Genomic DNA, 22,247 nt, shown 5'->3' with positions numbered 1-22,247 from the left:
CCTCTGCACCTTCTTTAAAAAGCACTTCTAGGGCACCTGGCTGGCTCAGTCATTAGAGCATGTGACTCTTGATCTCAGGGTCGTGAGGTCAAGCCCCATGTTGGGCATAGAGCTTACTTTAAAACAAAACAAAACAAAACAAAACAAAACAAACACTTCTCAAACCGAATGGGCAATTTCATAACAAGCATTAATTTACCATACAACCATTCCATTCGAGATATCTACCCCAAAAAAGTGACAACGTACCGCCTCATAGACTTGCGGGCGAACATTTCTCACGGTATTATTCACAATAGCCACAAACCGGAAGCCATAAATGTTCATCGGCTGGTAAACGGATAAATAAAACATAGTCCATCCACACAGTGGAATATTCAATGGCCCTAGAAAGGAACAGAGTACCAGTACATGGTACAACACGGATGAAGCTGGAAAACATGATGCTAAGTGAAAGGAGCCAGACCCAAGACACTATGAGTGGATGGTGGGATTCCATGTGTACGAAATGTCCAGAATCAGCAAAGGCATAGAGACGGAAAGTGGATTCAAGGCGGCCAGGGCTGGTGGAGGATTAATCCTGGAATGGGATTAACTGTAAAAGGACCTAAGGGATCATTTCAGAGTGATGGAAAGGTTCTAACATTAGATTATACTGATGGCTGCACAACTCTGCAAGCATAGTAAAAACCACTGAACTGTATACTTTAAATGGGTAAGTTTTATGATATGTAAATTATACCTCCATAAAGTTAAAAAATAAAAACCTTCTAATACTGAACCTGCTGCAGACATAACCATCAGCTCAATCTGCAGCCTCTTGACTAATACTTCCTTGCAAAAGGACTCGCAGGCATGACGAACTGCTATCCCCTCTGAAACCCTCCCAGCCTGCCGCCCTAGACCCCTGCAGGTCCCCCGCGGTCAGCGACACACCTCCACCTCTCTTCCAACAGTTTCCTCCAGCACCAGCATGAGGAGAAATCCTGGGCAGTTTTCAGGGTCTTGCTCAAACCACTTCTCTACTGAGGCCTTTCCCAATGATGACACCCGACCCCCACCAAAGAACCGATTGGTACCCCCTTTAACTGGGCTAACTACAAAATGAGTGAGCTCTAGAGATCTGTCATAATGAACAGCACAGTGTCATGCACTTAAAAACTCGGGAAGAGGGTAGATCTCAGGTGAAGGGGTTTTGCCACCAAAAAAGAAACAAGAAAAAAGAAGGAAAGGGACACAAGAAATCTCTGGGGTGGGATGAATACAGTTCCTACCCTGACAGTGGTGATGGTATCGCGGGGATGTGCGTATGTGCTAAGCCAGCAAGGTGTCTACGTTCCATATGCGCCGTTTTGTGTAGATTAAGTATTCAAAAGCTGATTAAAAAAACAAGTGATAAGAAAATTAAATAATATAGTGCTTCGCACCTTAGAGTAAAGGGAATTTTTTAACATTTATTTATTTTATTATTTTACCTTTTTAAAAGATTTTATTTATTTATTTGAGAGAGAGCGAGAGTGCATAGGCACAAGCAGGAGGGAGGGGCAGAAGCAGGATCCCCAGACTCCAACCCAGGACCCTGGGCTTCTGACTGAGCCGAAGCCGGATGCTTAACCGACTGAGCCACCCAGGCACCCTAGTTATTTACTTTAAAGACAGAGAGAAAGTGAAGTGGGGAGGCGCAGGAGAGGGAGAGAAAGTCTTAAGAAGGCTATGCTGAGCGTGGAGCCAAACATGGGGCTCGATTTGGGGCTCAATCTCATGACCCTGAGATCATGACCTGAGCTGAAACCAAGAGTTGGACGCTTATCCAACTGCACCACCCAGGTGCCCCAAAGGGAATTTTAAAAAATACGTCTGTGGAACCCACTATTGTGAGCTTTGCATCACTTTTCACTTGTGATCCAAGGCTCTGAGAAAGTGTGCAACATCTAGTAGGGACTCAAGAGTTGTGGAAGGAAAGAAGGCAGGAAGGGGAGAAGTATGGAAGGAGGGAGGAAGAGAATGAGGACAGTGTGGATGTGATTTAGCTGTGAAAGGAGAAACTGAAACAGCTTCAATGAATTCCCTCAACAAGTATTTACTGAGCACTTACTATGTGCCAGGCGTTGTGTGAGGCCCTGGGAACGCGTGTGTAAAGCGCACATGTCTAGCAACCACTTCCCTTTATAGGAGAGCTCTCCGAACCGATAGGATCTTACAGGTCTAATCATAGTCAGTTGAACTCATTTCTTTCTAAATCCGATTATTTTTGGCCTTGTGCATGATGCCACGAGCAGGGCATGACTCATCTACAAGCCTTCCTTTGGCCTTACGTGCACGCGCACAGCGACTACAGCTGTAAGTGCCAGAGGGAGGAAGCAAGACAGGCCGGGGGGGCCAGTGTGGGGAAGGGGTCCTCTTGGACACAGTTGTCCAGAGCGCCTTCTAAGGAGGGCCTGGAGAAAGCAACACTCAGCCGGCCCTGGTTTCACGGCCCACCAGCCCTGCTACTTGTCAGGGGAGGCCCCCCCAGGGCCTCAGCGTGGATTCTGAAACATGGACATACCGTGCTAGCCCCTGGGGTTACTCTGCAGATAACAAGGCAGTGCACAGGCCACTGGAGCACTGACTATCACTGTCACGAGGACACGGGCAGGGCAGGGAGCCCTGTGTTTCCAGGATGTTTCCTTCAGATTCTGACATTGTGCCCACGGATTAAGGAGTGAGGTCAGCTCAACTCTATAGAGAATGTCCTAAATAATAATTTGTTCAGCTATTTAGTTAATGGCCATCTGCCCCTTGACGGTCAGCTCCAGGAGGCAGAAAGAGCTCCTTCTGCCTCCTCACCATCTCTGTGGGCTCTGCCCATAACTGGGGCTCAAAACCAATCTGGAGGGGAGCCTGGGTGGCTCAGTCGGTTAAGCGTCTGCCTTTGGCTCAGGTCATGATCCCAGGGTCCTGGGATCTAGCCCCACAACAGGCTCCCTGCTCAGCGGGGAGCCTGCCTCTCCCTCTTCCTCTCCCTGTCCCACCCCTTCCTCCGGCTCTCTCTCTCTCTGCCAAATAAATAAATAAATAAATAAAATCTTTAAAAAAACAAAAAAAAAAACCAATCTGGAGAATGAATGAATGGATGGATGGACCTAAGACAAGAGGTGAGAAAACATCATGTGTTGTGTTTTTTCCCTCGGGAGCAAATGGGGAAGGGGACAGGACCAGGCAGGGCCTCCAGGGGGAATGTCACGGGTATGCTCCACCCTCCTCCATCTCCGCACCCCAGCATACAGCAGGAGCTCAATAAATGTGCACTGGGCAAATGACTGGATGTCCTGCTTGGTCCTCTCCATCCTTGGAGGGCAGGAGCCTATCCCATTTTTGCATTAAGGTAAAAGCACTCTCACGTGCCCCATGCACGAGCATTGACTCCCATCTTTCAGATCCATTCATCCATTCTCCAGGTTGGTTTTGAGGCGTGATTATGGGCAGGCCCGGTGGAGATGGTGGAGAGGCAGAAGCAGCTCTCCCTGCCTCCTGGAGCGGACAGTCAAGGGGGAGACGGGAAGTAACCACCCAAACAAAGGATTATGGTTATGATCATGGACATATATGTATGGAGGTGAGCTGGCCATACACCTCCCTTCAGAGTATAACATTGGAATGTAAGCAAGGCCTCTCATGTTCTTGTTTCCTCCTTCCCTCCCCTCCCTTCCCCTTCTCCTCCATTCCCACCCCATGCTTCTTTGAGGACTTAACTTTAAAGCTGTGCCTTGAAGCTAGACAAAGAAGGAACAGAAGACCCCAAGAAGCTCTAGAAGGTATGAGACTTGGACAGGGGCTTCTGGCCGACCGCTAAGGCATGGGAAGAACAGGACGGGCTCTCAGTGAGTTGGTGTGATCAGACTGGGTGGGGTGGCAGAGTAGAGATTGGATTAGGTTTCTAATCTGGGTTCTGCTCTCACACCTTGAGTGTGACCTTGGGCCATCTTTCTTCTGAGAAGGAAATGTGTCCCTTCTCTTCCTTACCAAAGTGATCCTCAGAAGACTTCCTAGTGCTGCTCCCAATCATATCTGGAATGTTCCCTGTCTCTGCAGCCCAGTGTCCAAGCACCATCGCCCCCTCCCAGACTCCTGTGGTAGACTCCTACCTGGCTCCCACAGGTGCTCTTGTTCCCTCCCATCTGCAAGCTGACGTTAGGACTTCATCCAACAGTTCAGTGTGTGTTTATTGAACACCTATCAGATGCCAGGCCCTGTTCCATGTGCCAGGGACACTGTGGAGAGAAATGTCCTTGGCTTTGAGGTAGGTGGAGAGAAAGAAGCTGGGAGGTGAAAAGCATAGGGTCCCAGGGGGTCTCTGGAGAGGAATACAGTTGGGGGCAGGCAGAGGTAGAGGGCTGTGTGAGGGTCAGGGGGGATGAGGCTGTGTGTGTGGTGGGGGGATGAGGGTGTGGGGGAGTCTTGTCAGAGCCCCGACAGACACCACTGCTGCTAGTGGGATGTCCAGACTGGGGAGAGGTCGTCCTTCCTGGGGCGAATTAGGTCCTAGCCTTCCCTGGCTTCACACCCTCAAAGGCCTCTGTTACTCTGAGGACAAAGACAAAGCTTTCCAAGGGGGGCAGCCTCCGTGTATCACCTGGCCTATGTGTCCTCCCACTCCTGGCTTTTTCCATCTTCCCCACCCTGTCCTTGCCACAGAGGCCACAGGGCCTTTGCATAAGTGGCTGCTTCCTCTGCCCGGAATGTTCCTCCCTTCCCACCTCTGCTCGGGGACTCCTACTCATGTCTCAGTTCCTGATTGTCACTTCCTCCAGGATGCTGTCCCCAAACTCCCCTAACTAGTTGGAGTCGGTTTTCATGCCCTCTTCCAGGTACTTTCCTTCTCAGCACATGTCCCCCTTGTAAATACACATTCATCTGGGCAAGTGGGCGAATGGCCTCTCTCTCTGTCTGCTGAACCCCAGTGTGTAGTACAGGACCTGGCATATAGCAGGGGCGCAGCTCATGTTTCTCGAATGAAAGAACAAAAGGATGAATGGATGAGGGGGCAGCCATGGTATGGCCTGGTGTGTCTTGGTGTTCCCGACAGTGTGGAGCATGCTGGGACACAAGGTAGGCGAGCTGTTCCCAGCGCCGTGAGCCTGGGCGAGCACAGGTGTCTCTGAGCCTCGCTTTCTCTCATTTGTCAGATAGGTGTGATCACAATAGCTTGTAGGAGAAGGAGCGGGCATGTGCAGTTTCCCCGGCCTGCCTCATGCCCAGGTGTGTGTGCGTGGGTGGGAAAATAGACATAACATCGCATTTACCATTTCAACCATTTAAAGCACACAATTCGCAATTCAGAGGCAGTGAGCACATTGAAAAGGTTGTGCAACCATCATCACTATCTGGTATTTCCAGAACATATTGTTGTTTTAAGTAATCTCTACACCCAATGTGGGGCTTGAACTACACCCCCGAGATCAAGGGTCACATGCTCTCCCAACTGAGCCTGCCAGGTGCCCCAGAATCTACTGGGTTTTTATGACGATTGTATCACGTACCTAAAGCTTTCAGCATAGGCTCAGGGGTTGGAGGCGGGCTCGTTAAACATGTTTAGTCATTACTAGCAGTACAGACAATGGTACTGAGAACACTTATGGCTCACTTGCTGAATCACAGGCACCAAGCACTCTGGGCCCCTGACATACGTTCATACTCATTAACTCACTCGATCCTCACCAATGGGGTGCAGGCTCCATGATCCCCATTTTACAGAAGAAGAAACCGAGGAAATAGAGAGGTTTGTTAACTTGCCTAACATCACACAGCAGAGCCAGGGGTTGAAACTGGCTGCAGAATCCACACCCTTGACCTCTGTGCAATGCCGAGCTCAGGTGAAGCCGGAGCTCTACGTGTTTTCCCAGAAGCTGGGAAGAGCAAGGAATTCAAGATTCCCAAGTGAAAACAGGGGACAGTGTTCTCGCCTCCCTCCAGGTGCCCCCTGCCTGTGACACAACCCGAGGCTTGCAGGAAAGCAGGGCGGGTGCACAGAAAGCGTCCTCCTCCCTCCTTCTGCCCACCTTCTCTTTGATGTCTGGCCTCATATACCATAGCTGTCACCTTGTTAGGCTGCTAACAGGTCACAGAGCCTTTCCCCGGGGACTCTGAGGGGCCAGCTGTGACTCTGACGGGCTGCGGCCAGACTGGAAGGCTGGAAGCACCCATTTGCTCATGGCGTGGGCAGGCCAGGAGGTAATTCAGATCCAGTGCTCAGCGTCCCCTCCACAAGTCTGCCATCAGAGGGACGCCAGGCAGCAGCATCCCGGGAAAGGAAAATGAGCAGGCATGTCCAGTTTCCCTGGCCTGCCTTATGCCCAACTGCTCGTGACATCCCAAACAATGGGTTGTTAACCTTCTTCTTCCCACTGAGGTTCTTATGAAGAGAGAGCAGCTTTTCCATTTAGTAAGCCTAAGAATCTCCGGGGAGTTTTTTTGTTTTTTTTTTTTAATGCAGATTCCCAGGTCCCTCCTTTGGTCAGGTTGGGCTGAGGTCTGGGCATCTGCAATTTCGACCAGCACCCAACCTATCCCACCCAGACAAACATACACATGCATACATACACACACACAATGACTCTGATAGATGTGGTTTTTGGACCATGCTTAGCGAAACAAAGGAATACAGTATGGATTTTCGTTTTATTATTATTATTATTATTGGTATTTTTATTTTAGATTATTTTTTAAAATTTTAATTTTTTAAGAGAGTTTATTCATTTGAGAGAGAGAAAGAGGGAGAGCACAAGCACCGGGGAGAGGCAGAGGGAGAGGGAAAAACAGACTCCCATTGAACCAGGAGACCGACATGGGGCTCCATCCCAGGACCAGGAGATCATGACCCAAGCAGAAGGCAGAGATGCTTAACTCACTGAGCCTCCCAGGTGCCCCTGGCATTTTTATTTTTTTTAAAGATTTTATTTATTTATTTGACAGAGAGAGAGACAGCCAGCAAGAGAGGGAACACAGGCAGGGGGAGTGGGAGAGGAAGAAGCAGGCTCCCAGCAGAGGAGCCTGATGTGGGGCTCGATCACAGGACTCCGGGATCACGCCCCGAGCCAAAGGCAGACGCCTAACAACTAAGCCACCCAGGCGCCCCAGCATTTTTATTTTAAATAGGGATAACTAACTAGCTATAAATATTCCTCTCTCTTTATTCACGTTTATACCAGCCGATGGGATCACCTGGGTCTAGAAAATGTACCCGCTTTTAGTTTCCTATCGCTCCTATTGAGATAATAGTAAAAGCAAGAGCAAACATTTATTTAGGACCGACTAAGCAAATTTGCATGGCATTTGCATTTTTACCCTTGCAACACTCCCAGGAGACGGTACTATAATTATCATGTCCGTTTCTTGAAAGGAGGAAATAAAATAACCTAACCAAAGTCACCCAGCTAGTAAGAGGCAGAGCGAGGATTTGACCTCTGGGCTGTCTGAGTGCTCAACCACAGTGCCACGCTGCCTTCCTACCTGGGCACCCTGAACAGGTGGCAGGCTTCAGTGGGCACCACAAACAGGAGGATGTTTCCCAGGGTGCTGGGTTGGCCTCCAGATCTTGTTTGTCTTTTCTTCCAGTGGCCACAGAGACATCTCTTAGACATTCCATCAATCCCAAGGACACTGTTCACAACAGGAAGGGAAACTGGCTGGGAATTCTGTGTGTGGGGCTGGGGTGGCCAGGGCCACAGTTTGGATCCAAAAAGCACTAGGTTTATTTTCAGCACGGTGCCACCCACAATACGGTAGTTTTTTTTTTTTTTTTTTTTAGATTTTATTTCTTTATTAGGGTGACTGGGTGGCTCAGTCGGTGAAGCGTCTGCCTTCAGCTCAGGTCATGATCCCAGGGTCCTGGGATCAAGTCCTGCATCGGACTCCCTGCTCAGCGGAGAGTCCGCTGCTCCCTCTGCCTGCCACTCCCCCTGCTTGTGCTCTCTCTCTCTCCGACAAATAAATAAATAAACATCTTTTTAAAAAATTATTTATCTGAGAGACAGAGAAAGCTTTTTAAAGTGACTTGTTTAACTACATCAGTCAGGACAGGGTTCCACTGTGTAACAAATGACCCCAAGAGCCCAGTGACTCCAGCAGCCAAAAACAACAAAGGTTTACTTCTTGCCCACACTACACACCCATTGCCAGGCGACAGAGACTCTGCTCCTCGTGGTGACTCAGGACCCAGGCTAACATGGCTGGGTATAGTGCCAGAGAGAATGGGAGTTGCTAAATGTCTTACATGGTCCCTTTCATGCACGACCCACTGGCTGGACAAATCACGGAGCCCCACACATACAGCAGGGGCCAGGAAGTACCATCCCACCGTGTACCCAGGAAGGGGGAACTGGGAACATGACTTAACACATGACCCTCCTCACCCTCTGCAGAGTCTCTGGCAGCCATGTTTGGATGCCATGCCCCCTGTACCACTTACTGGACTAGGGTTGTACATCTGACTCCTTTGGGGCAAAGAGGAATCCCTTCCCTGGGAATTGGGAATTGGGACTGAATAAAATTGGACTCTAGAGCTAGGCTACCTAAATCCAAATCCAAGCTGAATACCTGGGGGGTCATGAGCAAGCGACTTTGCCTGATCGGCCTCAGCTTTCACATCTGCGAATTGGGATAATTACAGCAGCACCTACCTCATAGGGTTGTCATAAGGAGTAAATGAGTCTACATGAAAAGTGCTCAGAACAGGGCCCGGCCATAGAAAGTGCTCAAATGTGTCTGATGTTGTGAGTGCTGTTGTAAGTTAGGGTTCTTTGGTTATAAGCAGCCTATAACTTTACTCTGACTATCTTAGGCTAAGAACAGGCATTTGTTGGAAGGAGAGAGGATAGATCAGATAATCAAAGGAAAAGATGGACAGCCCAGACCTCAGCCAGGGACAAGAGCAGCCTTGGGGATCCAGGAGGCAGGATCAAATAGCCTCTCCAGGTACCACTGCTGGGAAAGTAGGCTCCAAGATTCAGTTTCCAAGAGAGATCTAGCTTCAGCACATCCTTACCCTTTGATACCCTGATCGACAATCCCAACCGAGCTACAAGTAGCTGGGAGAGAACAGTTCTTTGAAGGGATTCAGGGCTGTAGTTGGAAGATGAGTCCAGGGTTCACTCGGGGTGCCACTAGCCCATCCAACAGCTTTGTTGAGTTAGGAGAAGACCTTCCCTGTGGGTGGAAGTGCCCCTGAGCCTATGCACATGGCTTCACAAAGACAGGAGGGTCTCCTAGCTCAGAGGTCCTTGTACGTTGTGGAACCTGCTTAACTGTCTGTCGCCACCCTACATCCTTTGCCAGGCCACAGAGAAAGAGAGTGAGAGAAAGACACCATGTGGCCAGGACTGAGCTCTGGGGCTGCCACAGTCCTTGGAGTGGCCTAGGCATAGAGGAAGTCGGGTTGGAGAGAGAAAGAAGAAATCCAACTTGCAGAGAAAAACAGAGCCAAGAGGCTCCTGAAATGCAAATCTGGTTTGCATTTCTGATGGCTTTCCATTTCTGGACCCTCCTGAGGCCTTTAGGTTCTGCAAGACGCTCCATATCCTTATAGTAAGCCTCCCTTTGCTTAAACTAGCTGCATTCCAGCCCCAGCAGGCTCCTAACAAAGGAGAAAGCATTTGGTTACAGCTATCATTCTCCTGGGTTGACAGGGAGACTCTTGCTGAACACCACTGGGAGGTGAGATTCAGACTATACCCAGGGTACAAAGGGGAGTGCTGTGGTGGAGCTAGTGTCCCGGGAGGTCGTGATGAAAAATGACATTGGATTCTCTGCGGATGATGGATGAGAATTTAGCTACCTCCACCCCCCTGCACAGCTATTCTAGGAAAGCAGCTCTGGCAGCAGAGAGAGTAGCTTCCACAGGGAGAAGCCTCTGTGGGTATATTAAACAAAATGCCTTTGATGAGCCCCCAAAGAGTCCTGCTAGACAGTCTGACAGCGGACCTTTCTCATTCTTTCTGGGTCACAAAGCCCAGGATGATGAGCACACATCAAGCATCAGGGTAAACATGGTGCTTTCTCCCTCCCCCTGTAAAACACCCAGGTGGGGTGCCTGGGTGTCTCAGTCGGTTAAGCATCTGCCTTTGGGTTGGGTCACGATCCCAGGGTTCCAGGATCGAGCCCCAAGTTGGGCTCTCTGCTCAGCAGGGAGCCTGCTTCTCCCTCTCCCTGTGCCTGCCACTCCCCTGGCTTGTGCTCCTCTCTGTCAAATAAATAAATAAAATCTTAAAAAAAAAATAAAATAAACATAAAACACCCAGCATGTGGGGATAGGATAATTTTATATCAGGTCTGTGATTTCATAATACTGATTGATCTACTGTGCAAATATAGGGTAACCTTGTGTAAATCTAAATGTCCCCTCTCTGGGTCACATTAACCTCAGCAATAACATGACAGGGATGACGTCAGTGGTTGCTGTCCCTTAGTGTCACACACTGTGTAGATAACCATTATATGTTTCCACTCCCCTTCCCCCAAGCTCCTTTGGATGACTTCATGTGGTCCTGGGCTATCCTCCTCCCTTCTCCCTATGTGACTTAGGCTGGCCAGGGTAGCCTAGTCCCTTGGCTGCTGGACTGGCTCACAACATAGGCATGTGATCCATGCTGGACCAATCAGAATCTTCTCTAGGATTTTTTTAAAGATTGTATTTATTTATTTGTTTGTTTATTTATTATATTAAATATTATATTTATATATAATATATATTATATATTAATATATTATATAGTATATTAAATATTATACATTTATAAATTTATTTATAAATTATTTATTTATAAATTCTACACCCAATGTGGGATTCGAACTCACGACCCTGAGATCAAGAGTCACATGCTCGGGGCGCCTGGGTGGTGCAGTCGTTAAGCATCTGCCTTCGGCTCGGAGCGTGATCCCGGCATTCTGGGATCGAGCCCCACGTCAGGCTCCTCCGCTGGGAGCCTGCTTCTTCCTCTCCCACTCCCCTTGCTTGTGTTCCTTCTCTCACTGGCTGTCCCTCTCTCTGTCAAATAAATAAATAAAATCTTAAAAAAAAAAAAAAAAAGAGTCACATGCTCTTTCGACTGAGCCAGCCAGGCACCCCTTCTGTAAGATTGATCCATAGATGTTGGGAAGCCAGTGTTCTTCTGAACGGGCTGCTGACCTGGAGGTCTGAAGCCACCACAGGTCATTTTTTCTGCTACATGGACAGAATATCCTCGCAAAATGAAGCCAGGCAGAAACTCACAGAACAGAGAGAGAGAAAGCTCTTACCCACTTCTAAAATTCCCGGTGACATTCACTCATCAGTTTACCTTCTATCTAAGGTCTTTGAGTTTGGGTTCACATTCAAAAGAGAAAGTCACTTTTGTGGGGACTCCAGCTTATGCGATTTTGGAGGGGTTCTCCTGAAGAAAAAAAACAGTTTAGGGGCACCTGGCTGGCTCAGTCAGTACAGCATGCAATTCTTTTTTTTTTTTTTTTTTTTTAAGATTTTATTTATTTATTTGACAGAGAGAGAGACAGCCAGCAAGAGAAGGAACACAAGCAAGGGGAACGGGAGAGGAAGAAGCAGGCTTCCCAGCGGAGCAGGGAGCCCAATGCAGGGCTTGATCCCAGGACCCTGGGATCAGGCCCTGAGCTGAAGGCAGACGCTTAACGACTGAGCCACCCAGGCGCCCCTACAGCATGCAATTCTTAATCTTGGGGTCCTGAGTTCAAGCTCCATGTTGGGTGTAGAAGTTACTTAAAAAAAGAAAGAAAGAAAAAGAAAAAAAAAGTTTAATTATGACGTTAAAAAGCTAGGAAAGGAACAGCAGGCCAGACTTGCCCTAAGAGCTGTAGCTCGCTGACCCTTGATCACATATATGACTTACGAGTAAAATGTTTACAACAGACACATACAAAAATTACTAGGGCACCTCCCAGGGCTTAGGAAGGGGTAAACAAGTGTCCCCAAACTCCTGCTTCATGACCCTCACATTAAGGCAACTCTGTTTGCACCCACTTAGAACCAGTCCCTTCTGTGAGTTTGTATCTATCACTTTTTCGCCCCTGAGTTTATCCCAGCTTAAGTGTGTGCAGTGCCTCATCACTACCTCAGTCTGTCTGTCTACAAGGCACCTGAGAGCTGGAAAATGGTTGAGAATATTTGTACTCTTTCTCTTTTAAATATATATATATAGGGGCGCCTGGGTAGCGCAGTCGTTTAAGCGTCTGCCTTCGGCTCAGGGCGTGATCCCGGCGTCCTGGGATCGAGTCCCACATCGGGCTCCTCCGCTGTGAGCCTGCTTCTTCCTCTCCCACTCCCCCTGCTGTGTTCCCTCTCTCGCTGCCTGTCTCTCTGTCACATAAGTAAATAAAAAATCTTTAAAAAAAGTAAATATATATATATTATATACATATATAATATATATATATTATTCTATATAAAATCAATCCTGCCTGTACTCTTCTGTTCTCTCCTTTGGAAACCAATTTAGCAGTTCATGAGCGCGATTTCGCTCCCACTAACAACACAGATAAGCTTAATAATAAGCGTGAGGCATTATACTTAATGCTTTCAGGACGTTTTCTTATGTAATCTTCTCGATAACCCCGGGAGGCAGGGTCAGGGGTACTGTGAATTGCCTACTCTGCATCCAGTCTGGATTTTCTTGAAATCCAGAACCAACTGCAACCCACGTGGCTGAGGCCCCACCCACTCCCCCCTTCAACTCCAGGGGTGGGCTCTGATTGGTCTCAACTTCGAGATCCTATTTCCCTGCCTGTGATTGGCTCAGGGATCCAGGCCTAAGCCAATCAGCTTTGGTCACTTCCCAATCCATGGGTAGGGATGAGACCAATTACACCGCGGGTGTAAGGGAGGTGTAAGGGAGAGAGGGGCTCTCCACCGCTCACTGGGTATGAACAAGGCATATAGCCTCAGTGACCACGACAAGCCACCCAATGACCACAAAAGAAGCTCAACCTTCGGCTGAAGGTGAAGCCTGGATAGAGAAGGAAAGTTCCTGGGTTCTTGAGGATCAGATTCAGTTTCTGGATTAGCCATGCCTGAGGACACCCCACCTCTGGGCTCCCTGCTATGTGAAATGATACATTTTCTTATGGTTCATATCAATTTCTGTTCCTCCCAGACAAAAACATCTGATTGATGCATGTAGATACTTACCTTCATTTTACATTCGAGGAAGCTGAATTCAAAGATGTTATGTAATGCAAATGAGTCACTGGGTTGAGTGGTGGTTCTGGGACTGTCTGACTTCCATGCTAATGCCTTTCATCATGCCGGTATAAGGATTAGCTTGAGGATCCCCGTCCCACCACCCCCATTTCTGCAATGCAACTAATGACAACATCAACGACAATAATAATGATAGCTAATACTTACTGAATGTCTAAGTGTCAGGTACTGTTCTAAGTGATTCACCTTTGTAAATTGTTACTTTTTTTTTTGAGAGAGCGCGAGAGAGCAGAGGGCCAGAGGGAGAGCAAAAATCTCAAGTAGGGTCCACGCTCAGTGTGGAGCCTGACACAGGGCTCCATCTCAAGACCCTGAGATCATGACCTGAGCCGAAATCAAGAGTCGGTCGCTCAACCGACTGAGCCACCCATGTGCCGCTCTAAGTTGTTACTATGATCCCCATTTAACAGATGAAGAAACTAGCACAGAGGGTTTAAGCAACCTGTCCAAGGTCACATGAGATTCTGATTGTAAATGCTCTTACCCACTATGCCAAACAGAGTAATGCATTTTAGTACCGACTTCAGTTGGCTGAGCAGAGAAATGTGTGGCCACAGACCTTACCAACACCCTATCTTTACACTCAGGCTGCTTCACTTATTGGCAAAACCAGCTAGCTCCTAAGGGCATCGAGTTTCCAAACCTTGATGCATAGCAGAGAGGCAAAAAATAATGGGCATTATTTTTCTATATCCATTTATTTCCTGGTTGATTTCGCTTGTTGGCTAGCTTTTTCCAGTTTGCTTTCATATCTGCACTACCACCCACTTCCGTATGTTATGACTTTAAATGAATTACATTCTTGGAACATTCACCTCCCCTCTTCCCTCTCCTGTCTGAAGCTCAGTAAACCCAGCTGGCAATAGGTTCATCTCCTCCTTGTTTCTTCTTGCACATCATTAACTTTGGAGCTGAAAGCAATTCTAAGTCCATAACCAGTGTCCAAAGGATGCTTCCCACAGGCCCAGTGCTGTTCTGAGTGCTCAACATATGCTCCTTAAAACAACCTCTGAAAGAAGTTCTATTATTATCATCCACCCTTCAGGGATGAAAAAAACTGCGGCACAGAGAGATTCAGTAATTCGCCAAAGTCACACAGCAATACACAACAGAGCAAAGATTTGAACGTAGAAAGTCTGATTCACCACTCATTATGGTGGACCCTGGCGTTGCACTTACAAGGGGAAGAGAGGGCAATCTGCATGGTATCAGGGAGCTTTTGAAATAGTAAAGCATGCCACCATCCCCCACCTCTGAGCCAATTCTGTGTTTGCTAAAGATCCCATCAAGTGAAGAATTATATTAACTCAGACCTGATCTTTCTCAACCTGGCCCTTTGCGCTCAGCCTGATTTCCTCGGCTTACAATGCTCTTTGCAGGGGTGCCTGGGGGGTTCAGTTGGTTAAGCATGTGACTCTTGATTTCACCTCAGGCCTTGATCTCAGGGTCTTGAGTTCAAAACATGTGTTGGGTTCCATGCCAAATGTGGAGCCTACGTTAGAGGAAAAAAAAAAAAAAAAAAAGGCCTTTGCAGCCTTTCTCATCGGCTCTTTTATCCCTCCAAAGATGGGCTGTCCAACGTGGAAGCTGTCAGCCAAGTGTGACTCCTGAGAACTTGAAGTAGGGCTCGTTCAAACTGAGAAGTGCTATAAGCATTCAACGCACACTGGATTTCAAAAACTGAGCATTAGGGTGAAAGACTAATTGAAACACCTAGTAGCTGGTTCCCTCCAAAGAGAAAAATCAGAAAAACACGCATAAAAAAACAAAAAACAAAAAGCTTAGCATTAAGAAAAAAATAAAATTTCAAAAATTTTTGTATCGATTACAAATTGAAATGACAATATTTTGTACATACTGGGTTAAGCAAGATATATTGCTAAAATTATTTTCACCTGCTTCTTCTGACTTTGTTGTTTATTTTTAATTTTTGCTTTTTCTTTTCTTTCTTTTACTTACTTTGTAAATGTGGCTACTAGAAAATTTTATTTTATTATTTATTATCATTTCATTTTTAGAAAAATTTAAATTATATACATGTCTTACATTATGTTTCTATTGGATGTCACCCTTCCAATGCCCCTTCTTTCAGGAAGCCTTCCTGAACTATCTAACCTAGAGTAAGCCCTTTCCCCTTAAATGGGTTCTAACCACAGGTATTTATTTCTCTGTCACCTGTCAGTCTGAACATGGGCAGTCCAGACCTGGGATGGGGCTTCCTGGTGTCTGGATCCCAGGCTCCTTCTAACTTGTTGCCCTGCTGTGCATAGCCTTCCTTACAGGGTCAAGATGGGTGCTCCAGCATTCGCCTTTCCAGCCCGAGAAGGACCTGCCTGCTCCTTCAGGACACTTTCCCATCAGCTTCCATCATTAGCCAGGACTCGGTCACATGGCCATGCCCGCTGCAAGGGAGTCCAGGAAATGTTGCATGGCCATGCGCCCAGCTACAAATTGGGGGACTCTATGACTTTAAAAGAAAGAAGAGATATGGGAGAGACAACCAGTCATCCCTGTCCCATCTCCTAGAGGCAGCCTCCTCTTGATTTTCTAGCACAGGTTACAATCTGTTATTATTTTGATTGTTTATCTGTTTCCTTTGGGACATACTCCCTCCTTTGAATGTAAATTCTCAAAGGGCAGAGACTTGACAGTGTTTTAAATTCTGTCCCACTACTGGTGATGTGCTACCCAGCACAAACGAGGCATGTAGTGGCTGTTTGTTTAATAGATCCATGTTTGTTGGGGCCCCTGGTTGGCTCAGTCGGTTAAGCATCTGACTCTTAATTTTAGCTCAGGTCTTAATCTCAAAGTCATGAGTTCAAGCCCTGTGTTGGGCTCCCCACTGGCCGTGGAGCCTGTTTAAGATTCTTTCTCCTCTGCCCCTCTCCCCCTGCTCAAATGCACACTCTCTGTCTCTAAAAGTAAATAAATAATTAAAATAAAAATAGATCTATTTTTTTATAAAATCCCAATCATTTCTAGGAGAGCCATCATGCAGGTAATGAGTGGGGTCTATAGCATTTTGCCTATAACAAAGTCGGGGTACTGAAAGAGAGAGCTTTCCAGATGATTGCTGAGCAGGTGTTGGGCTGACAGTGCTTCTAACTTCCCTTTACTACTAAATCAGAGGAGTGCCCCAGTGGACTTTTTCCAGAGAGAATGAATCCTACCTTTGCATGGTTAAGGCCCTTCACCAATCTCGGACACCTCTTAGAATGTTCCCTGGAATGATTATGGCAACCCACCAAGACTCCAATCCCTGCTATCAAATTAATCTCCCTCAGTCCCACTTAGCTCCTTCCCAGCCCCCAGTGTCACGATGTGTGTGATCAAAGCCCAACTCCCACGACTGTCTTTCAGGGATTTCTCTCATGACCACACCTTAAGGAGGAGTGGCCCATTCTTGCCAATAACCCCAACGATGAGGAGGATGATAAAACAACTTACGTTTCTGGAGGCTTATTCTGTGCCAAGGACTGTTAGAGCCACAGTAACACTCTTCATGGGCTTGGGGTGCCAAACTGGCTTGGTCAGCAGAGCATGCCACTCTGGATCTCGGGGTCGTGGGTTCAAGCCCCACGCTGGGGGTAGAGATTACTTAAAAAAAAAAAAAAAAGACTTTCATGGGCCCTTCCCTTATAAAATATATATTACATTTTGTGACTGTGTTGGTACAAAGACAAAACCAAGGCAGGTAGGATTATGTCCTTTTTTTCTTTCTTTCTTTTTTTTTTTTTTTTTTAAGATTTTATTTATTTATTTGACAGAGAGAGACAGCCAGCGAGAGAGGGAACACAGCATGGGGAGTGGGAGAGGAAGAAGCAGGCTCCCAACAGAGGAGCCTGATGCGGGGCTCGATCCCAGAACATCGGGATCACGCCCTGAGCCAAAGGCAGACGCTTAACGACTGAGCCACCCAAGCGCCCCTATGTCCTTTTTTTCTTGATATTAAAATGAAATTAAAATAGTTCCATGGCCCCTAAAAGTATCAGGGTGCCTAGGCCCAAAGTCTGTGGTGCCTACTGGAGAATCAGCCCTGGACACTGTCCTAAACACAGTCTCACTTATTTGCCACAAAAGCCGCCTGGAGCAGGGACAGGACACAACACCTTGCATGTCTGGGATCCTAAAGATCTGGCATGGTTTTAAATTTACATCATTTACCACCAAATCTGACCCAAATTGGCAAATATTTCTATTTCCCAAAGACACAATGTAGCAGGAGTCATCAAACCATATTCCATATCCTGAGCCTCGCATTCCTGGTCATTTGGGGAATTTTATGATTCCTGACACATTTAACATTTGAGAGGCTGTAAGGGCTGCAGGAGCTGGAGGGACTTTACTATAAGCCCCTCAAGGAGGGTTCTGGGCAAAGATGTCGGCTGCTGAGTGCTGCTAGCCCCCAGATGCTGGAGGAACAGGGCCCTGGGAAGTATCCAGGCACACTCCAAGTAAGCACACGGCCCCAGGAAGCAAAGCCCTTTCCTCCTGGAATGTCTCTCCTGGTGCTCTCTCCTGACAAAGCATTGCTGCCATCTGGCCCAGGAAGCAAAGTTTCCAAGGGCCCAGATCCATTTTCACAGGGCAGATAAAAAGGGTGAATTTTGGTAACTGGCATACACTATAATGATTAGGATTCTTCTGGTGGCAAGGGACATATCCAGTTCAAACCCGCTTTTTATAAAGCTGTATGTGCTGGAGCACTGTGAAGTGTCCAACGCTTGATCACAGCTCAGGTTTTGGTCTCAGGGTCATGAGTTCGAGCCCCTGTATTGGGCTCCATCCTAAGCATGGAGCCTACTTTAAATAAATAAATAAATAAATAAATAAATAAATAAATAAATAAAAGATAAAACAAAAAGCTCCATGTGTGTGTAGGGGTGGAGGTATACAGAGTCTTGAAGTATCACCCCACAGATTACCTATCGAGTACAAATAACAGAAGATGCCTTTACGGTGGCTAAATCTGGAAGATGCAACCTGCAATAAATGGCCAAATTTAACGTTACCAATGGTGAGAAAAATCGACACCAAGTGCCCTCTGTTGGTGAGGAACTGAGGGACACACCATCACTTAGGAAGTACACTCACTAAAAACATATCATCAGCATATAAACAGTGGAGGGGCTCCTGGCTGGCTCAGTCAGAAGAGCAGGTGTCTCTTGATCTCAGGGTCATGAGTTTGAGCCCCCGCACTGGGCATAGAGACGACTAAAATAAACAAACAAACAAACAAACTTTTAAAAAAAGAATCTCAGCAGTAGAAACCAATTTTACAAATCTAAATTGAGATACTCTACAAAATAACTGTCTGGACAGAAACACCAGTGCCATGAAAAGCAAAAATGGTTGGAGAACAGTTGTGGGTTTAAGGAGACTGGGGATCCAACAGCAGAGTGCAGCGCGTGATCCTGAATTGGAGACAAGAACCACATTATTGGAACAACTGGGGCAAATTGCATGTGGACCACCTATCAGAAGATAGTAGGGCATTAATGTTAAATTTCGTTCTTTTTTTTTAAGTTGATGATAGATAGTAATAGATAGACAAACACAACAGAAAACTAAAGAAATGTAGGAAAAAAAATTTTTTTTAAAGAGGAGAAGAAGAATTGACCCACACAACTGAAAAGGAATATACTAGCTTTGGGCACAGTCGGTTACACGCGTCAAATAACGTGTCAGGAATCAGTCCTTCTCTGTCTCTTGTTTCTGCTTTGTTTCCACTGGTTCTCCAAGCTCATACCCTACCAGCTTAGCCATGCCAGTGGATGGACAATATCTCTTTCCAGGGCTGATGCTCATTGGACACACTTGGATCATATGTCCACTCCTGAACCGTTATAAGGATGGGGTGCCCTGACTGGTTAAGTTGGGTCAGGTGCCCACCCCAGGAATCTAGGAATGGGATCAGCCCCACAAACACCACATGAGCTGAGAATGAAGGACTGGTCATTCCCCAAAGAAAATTGGGGAAGGTGCTACCAGAGGAAAGACGAATCAATGTCCGACAGGTAAAAATAACATGCATGGTGTGTGGGTGTGTGTGTGTGAGTGTATTTTTTAACTATTTGTACTTTACATCCTTTTCTGAGACTGACATTTTTCTTTTTTTTAAGATTTTATTTTTTGTAAGATTTTATTTGTTTATTTTAGAGAGAAAGAGAGCATGAGCAGGGGGAGGAGCAAAGGGGGAGGAGCAGAGGGAGAGGGCGACAATCTCCAGCAGAGTCCACGATGAGCCCAACACAGGGCTTGATCCCACAACCCCGAGATCACGACCTGAGCCAAAACCAAGAGCCAGATGCTCAACTAACTACACCACCCAGGCACCCCTAAGATTTTATTTTTAAGTAATCTGTACACCCAATGTGGGGCTCAAACTCACAACCCCAAGATTAAGACTTGCATGTTCCACCAACAGAGCCAGCCAGACACCCTGAGATGAACATTTTTCACTCATTAAGATATCATTGTCAGTTATATCTCAATAAAGGTGGGCAAAATATATATCACAGACAAGAACAAAATCACAGACGGTAGAGAAACCTGAGAGACATTACCTTATCCAGGTCATCGTCAAGGTCAACACCAACATGAGACGTTACGTTGGTGATCTGCATCCTCGATTTGATGCAATGAGAATGGCACTTCATCTGTGTGGTCTTCCTCGCCAGCTCCATCATCCCAGGCTCTTCATGAGAAAAACATCAGACAAATCCCAACTGAGGAGCATTCTGCAAACACTTGGCTGGTATTCCTCGAAACTGTCAAGGTCATTAAAGACAAGGAAGTCTAAGAGGAATCTAAGGAAAAATGACAAATAAATGTAAAGTGGTATTCTGGATGGGACCCTGGAACAGAAAAAGGACATTAAGTAAAAACTAAGAACATCTGAATAAAGTCTGGATTTTGGTTAATGGATCAATATTAGTTCATCAATTTTAACAAATGTGCCATACTAATGTAAGATAGTAATAGGAGAAACTGAGTGCAGGTAGCTGGGAACTTTTCATGCTATCTTTGCAATTTTTCTGCATCTCTAAATAAATTTTATTTATTTATTTTTAAAGATCTTATTTTTGGGGCACCTGGATAGCTCAGCTGGTTAAGCATCTGCCTTCAGCTCAAGTCATGATCCAGGGGTCCTGGGATCGAGGCCCACATAGGGCTCCCTCCTCCGGGGGGAGCCTGCTTCTGCCTCTCCTGCTCCACCTGCTTGTAAGCTCTCTCTCTCTGTCAAATAAATAAATAAAATAAACCAGGGGTCAGCAAATTTCTCTACATTGGGCCAGAGAGTTAATTTCTTTGGCTTTGTGGGCCAGACTTTCTTGCAACTATTGCATTCTGCAGGGGCAAAAGTAGCCACAGATAGTACTGGGTGAATTGGTGTGGCTCTGTTCCGATAAAACTTTGTTTGCAAAGCCAGGTGGAAGGCTGAACTTGACCTGTGAGCCATAGTTTTCTGACCCTGGCCCAAACCAATTGTGCTTCACTGGAGCTGGGCCCATTTCAGTCTGCACGTCAGGATGCTGTGAGCCAGAAGAAAGGGAAAGGGTTTGCTGGGGGTGCCCACGAGGGTGAACTTCTCAAAGACGGGAACAGTGTTTCCTTCATCTAGTTTTGTACAATCTCTAGCACAGTGGGCTTCTAGCTCAGGCAATGCTTAGCTGAATGAAAACAACCCAAAGGGAGTGTTTACGGAAGGGCTTGCAGCACATTTTTCCTGAAACCCGATTCAGGATAAATCGAATTTCCAAAAACGGTTTGGGAAGAAATGTAGTGAGATCAGCCAAGGGTCTTTCTTCCCACCTGCGGTAGGCAGAAGAACGTCCCCCAAAGATGTCCACGTCCTACTGCCTGGAATCTATGAAGATGTTATGTTACTTGGTGAGGGGCAAATTAAGGGTGGGGATTCAATCAGGATTGCTAATCAGGTCACCTTGAGATGGGTAGGTTATAACTGGATTACTCAGGTGGATCCAGTGTAATCATAAGGGGCCTTCAAAGGGCAGGCAGGAGAATCCGAGAATTAAAAACAGATGTGTTGGTGGACACAGAGGTTGGAGATGTGCTTTGAGGATGGGGAAGGACCCACAAGGCAAGGAATGTCTCTAGAAGCTTGGAAAGCCAAGAGAAAGGATTCTCTCCTAGAGCCTCCAGAAAAGAAGGCATCCAGGGTGCACTCTGAATTTAGCCCAGTGAGACCTTTTTCGGATTTCTGACCTCCAGGACTGTCAGACAATAAATAGGTGTTATTTTAAGCCATTAAGTTTGTGGTGATGTGTTCCAGCCGCCACAGGACGCTAGGACACCATCTGTGCAGTCCAGACCCCAACAGTGGTTCCCTGGGAGCCGTCTCTCTGGGGGAGCTCCATCCCCCCCCAACAGTGAGTCTGCGCTGCCTGGGGCTTACCAGTGGGCAGTGACGGATGAGATTCGGGGTCAGCTCCAGACCCAAGCCTCAGGAGGGCGGGCGGCCCCACCTTGCACTCTGGGGAGGCCCCAGATGCAGCAGACAAAGCCCTGCGGTCCTGCCGGAGGAAGCTGGTGAAGAGCAAAGGCCCTGAGGCAGGCAGCTCGGAGAGGAGAGGGGCCCAGCCTCCTCAGGGTCCCCCCTGTAGCCTCCAGGTGACCCCCCCAGCCCGCCAGACGCCAACAGCGTGGCAGACCCTAGGCGAGACCAGCCGCGGAGTAGCCCCGCCAGCCGAGTCCGCCCACAGAACCGGAGGGATAATAACACGGTTGTTTTAAGCCACCGTCTAATTTTAGCTACCCTGAGTTGAGGCCCTGCTGTGCGGAGTGCCGGGGAGCCATGATCTCCTATCACTGTCCTGAATGTCACCCCCACTTTCAGGATGGAGAAACTGAGGCCCGCGGAGGGAAAGGCGCAAGGGCTGCTGGTAGATGGGAGGGCTGGGTACGAACCCCAGTCCGTCCACCTCCAGAGCCCCAGGCCTTGACACTTCCGGGGCCAGGCGCCACTCTCCTCAGTGCCCCT

At 47.2% G+C, this 22,247-nt stretch overlaps 1 long non-coding RNA gene across 1 annotated transcript; it reads right to left on the bottom strand.

Annotated features, from left to right (window-relative positions):
• Positions 1-16,696: 16,696 nt before the first annotated feature.
• On the bottom strand, positions 16,697-21,802 carry LOC148110536 (uncharacterized). Its single transcript, XR_015726395.1, has 3 exons — positions 21,663-21,802; positions 19,810-20,052; positions 16,697-16,840 (listed from the first exon to the last, which is right to left on the bottom strand). It is a non-coding gene; the product is annotated as an uncharacterized LOC148110536 (long non-coding RNA).
• Positions 21,803-22,247: the final 445 nt, after the last annotated feature.

This window comes from Ursus americanus, chromosome 2 (genome assembly GCF_024610735.1).
Source record: "Ursus americanus isolate L20-20 chromosome 2, mUrsAme1.1.p, whole genome shotgun sequence".
Taxonomy (NCBI): Eukaryota; Metazoa; Chordata; class Mammalia; order Carnivora; family Ursidae; genus Ursus; species Ursus americanus.
The sequence above is the reverse complement of the archived record's forward strand: the minus strand, read 5'-3'. Positions and strand labels throughout refer to the sequence as shown.